This window comes from Tupaia chinensis, unplaced genomic scaffold, assembly GCF_000334495.1.
Source record: "Tupaia chinensis unplaced genomic scaffold, TupChi_1.0 Scaffold000415_1, whole genome shotgun sequence".
NCBI classification, from domain to species: domain Eukaryota; kingdom Metazoa; phylum Chordata; class Mammalia; order Scandentia; family Tupaiidae; genus Tupaia; species Tupaia belangeri.
Window position 1 is genome coordinate 3,303,784 of NW_006159920.1, and position 3,893 is coordinate 3,307,676.

The following is a 3,893-nucleotide window of genomic DNA, read 5'->3' on the forward strand; positions in this document are numbered from 1 at the left end:
TGTGCCCAAGATCCTGAGAGGAGAATGGAGGAGAAGGGATTGTGGCGTGGCCATACCCCCTGGGGGGGTGATTTCTCGCTTTCTGTATCTCTGTCTCTCTCTGTCTGGCGAGCGCACGCGCCCTATAGCAAAAACCTCTCCAAAAAAAAGAAAGAAAGAAAGAAAGAAAGAAAGAAAGAAAGAAAGAAAGAAAGAAAGAAAGAAAGAAATGCAAGTCCTAGCCCAGACCCACTAAATCAAAACCTGCAGGGGGTGGGGTCAGGTCCTCCGTGGTACAGTGGTACTGCACTACTCAAAACCAGCGGGCTCCCACATGGCGACAGTGGTCCCAATCTCTGGTCCGGACTATCTGGAGCAGGTTGGGCACACTGACGAATGTCCAGGACCTGAGGAACTGGAGGAAGGGGATCGTGGCATGACCAAGCCTTGTGAAGGGTTCTCCTCTCTTTCTCTCACTCTCACACGTGTGTGCATGTGCTTGATCATGAATAAAGACAAAGCAAAACTCTGGGGCACTTGAGCAACTGTGCTTTAACCAGCCTTGCAAGTGATTCGGACATGTGTTCAACGGGGGCCAGGTCATGCCACCAACTTGCACAGCTCTTCTCCCTCTCTCCTCCACGAGCCCCTGCACCAGCTCCTCCAAAGCCTCAGCTCTCTCCAGCTTCTCCAACCTCGCTGTTTTCAGCCAGGTCCCCCCAACAGCCAAAGGCAGCCAGGCACCTCCACATGTAGAGCTTTGCTTATAACTTCAGGGGCACCGCCCCACATCCAAATGGACTTGGCGAGGGTAACCTCAGCTATTCGATGCCCACAAGTCACCCCAACAACGCAGCATGAGTCCTCTCTTCTGCCCGGTAAAGCAGCCACCTGAGGGAGTCCCATCACCTCCCACCTGTTTACCCATCTCACTTCCATCTCCAGCCATCCCATCGGCTCCACACAGCTGTGCACCAGCCCCGAAACAGATGGACTAATTAAACCATTCAGCTCGATTCAGAGGCAACACTCCTCAATGGAGAGCGAGAGAAATTGCAGGACCTCATTTTAAGTGCAAAGATACAATTTGCAATTCAAGAAGCACCATTGTAGTCGTCTTACCAGAGAGGCCTGTGGAAGGTCTAAGAAGGAGACTGTCGCCCTGTCCCCACCTCACCCAGGCCTGGAGGGTTCCCTCCCTATTAGACCCAGGGGTCTGGCCTTCTCTGCAGTTACCAGCCCCAGGCCTGGCCACCAATGAGGACTCAAGAACCACAAAATGATTGTCATTAGGAAGGAAGGGCTGATGGCATTGCATGGTGCCTCCTCCAAGGTGGAAGGGCATTAAGATAGAAGTGGCCATAGAGAAGAGATAAGCTGGGAGTGGGGGCAGAGCCAGAGGGGCTGACAGCACCCCATCTGGCTGTCAGGAACTCCCTTACCCCAAAGCTCTCTGGGGATGCCAAACCTGCCCTTTCTGATAACAGCTATTATCATTTGCATTTTCCCCAAAGGGGCTCTGAGGTGAAGCCATGCTGAGAGGCAGAGGGTTTTTTTTGAGAACAACTATGAATGAGGTACCCTCTCCCAGTCTGAGCTAATTCCCCCAGAGAGAGGACTCTACGTCCACTAGGTGCTTCCCTTGTCCGGCCCTGTTCTGCTGTATCACTGGCCACCTGCCATCCACTCAACTGCAATGACAAGCAGTGGCCTCCCTCAGGCCCTTCCCAGGAGCCAATGGGGGGCTCCCAAAGGGCCTGCTCTTTGGTTCGAACTGCAGACCCGCTGCGGAGGTGTGATTCTGCAAGGCAGCCCAGGCAGGGAGAAACCCCACCCCTTGTCTCTCCATGTTCCCTCAAGCCTGGCCGGCAGTCTCCACCTGTGACTTCACAAAGCAGGGTGAGGAAGGACATGCTCAGGCCATTCCAGCCCCAACCCTACCAGCTCTGCTGGGAGCCGGGCCATGGCAAAGTCCTGCTGCTGCAGCCTTAGGCCCCCTGTAAGCCAGGCCAGGCCTAGAAGCAAGCTCCAACCCAATCGACTAGGCTGGTGAGCCATGGGGCACAGAGGATCCCCTCATCTGTTCCTCAGTGTGGCCCAACGTCCAGCCCAGCCCACAGCCTATGGTCATCACACCTCACGCACATCATTGTGTCAGCGCCAGGACCCCGCATTTCAGCTTCTGTGCACCCTCTTCTTCAGGTTGACATTCTTCAAGGACTCTTGCCTTCACCTCTGAGAAGTGATGGGATGTGGCTTCCTGTGCTGTTGGAGCTCACGCCCGGCATAAACCCCAGAGCCTCGGCCACCTACTCACTGTGGCACTCCCAGACTCCCTCACCCTGTAGTTTTCCTCTCCCTGGCGCCTACTGACACCTGACTAACTTGCCAGCTCACCGACCTCATCAGAAACACTTGCTCGGCAAAGGCAATGGCTTGGTGTGCTCGCCTGCTCCCCACAACACAAAAGCAGCTGGCACACAGTAGGCCCTCTACAAATAGCTTGACTGAATGGGTGAACAAATGGTGCTGCCTTGTCGCTGGTGGAACGTGGCTGTGCGCTTTGGCTCTCCGGGCTCTGTCAGTGAGCTACAGGAATCCCGCCAGGCGACAACCACTGACGGTATCCTCTTAGTTCTGCACCTCCTCCTACGGTCTCTCAGAGCATGTGAGTGCGTGTGTGCATGTGCATGCAAGCATGTGCACATGGACATGGACTAATTTTACAGTGCAGACAATAAAAGTTCTAAGAGTTCAAGAAGAGGAGAAAATTACCCAGCTTAGAGACCTAAAGGATCTGGGTTGGTAGATGAAGTATAATTAATTGATCTACTGCCTATTTCCCTTCCCCAGCTAACGGCTGAGGCCCAAGGAGAAAATGGAGACAAAGGCAGTGAGCAGGGAACCTACTGGACGGTCGGAAAAGTCATGATGTAGTTTTCTATGGTTTTCTACACAAAAATGCATCATGACTCTTCTAATGACCTAAGAGATGCTTTGCTATAACAGAGGGGGATAAGGAAAGTACCGTGGCTCATGGAGAGGGGACCTGCAGTGTCAAGGCCCCACCCACCACTCCCTGAGCCCTGTCCTGCAGAAACCAGCCACAGCCTGCTGAGGGGTGGAGCCTCACCCTCTGCCCGTTTGCTCACTGGCTGTTCTAGGGAATGAGGCATCAGGGTCACCAACCTCTATATCCTATGTCTCCCCACCTCCCTCAGCTTTGGTTTACAGAGAATATGGAAGAAAAGGTCACAGAGGCCCGCACACACTTCCCTCTCCGCCCCACACCCCACACCCAGACAGACACATCGGTGTGGGCCTTTGCATTTGGATTCACTGTGTGGCAGCTGGCTGCTGGTCTGGAAGGGCTGCTGCAGTGGTCCATGGCTCTGTGCTTATCACATCTTCACATGCAGAAACACGAGAGCCCGGAGGCTCACACGCCTGGGAGTCAGACCCGGGATCAAAGATGGGGTGAGGACAGATAAAAAAGAAGAAACGTGACACTGTATGCTAAGGAGGGGAGGCTTGAGTCTCACAAGGCAGCCCAAGTACTGGCTTCCCCTAGAGGAAGGTCCCCCACCAGAATGATGGCTTCTAGGGTGGGATCTGCCGTTAACCAGCCTTTCAGGTTCCTGAGCTGCTAAATGTAGGTGCCACCCACAAGAGCTGAATGGAGCTTCCGGCCCTCTAGAGGATCCCGTAACAGGAGAGCAGCAAGACAGGCTGCCTTGATCCTGACAGGTGAACCCGGGGCAGAACCCAGCGCAGAAGATGGAGATGCAAAACACAAAACAAGGGGCCAGCAGTTGGCGTAATAGCTATGCTGCTGGACTCCCACGTAGTCGACCACGGTTTGAGTCCTAGACCTGGTGGCTTAAACTCACGCTGGGCGCGTGTGCGTGCATGCC

At 54.3% G+C, this 3,893-nt stretch overlaps 1 protein-coding gene across 1 annotated transcript in view; it reads right to left on the bottom strand.

The window, feature by feature from the left end:
- The window catches only part of PDIA5 (protein disulfide isomerase family A member 5), a gene marked incomplete at its 5' end in the record, with an annotated part of 73,377 nt that overhangs the window by 61,091 nt on the left and 8,393 nt on the right, over nucleotides 1-3,893 (bottom strand).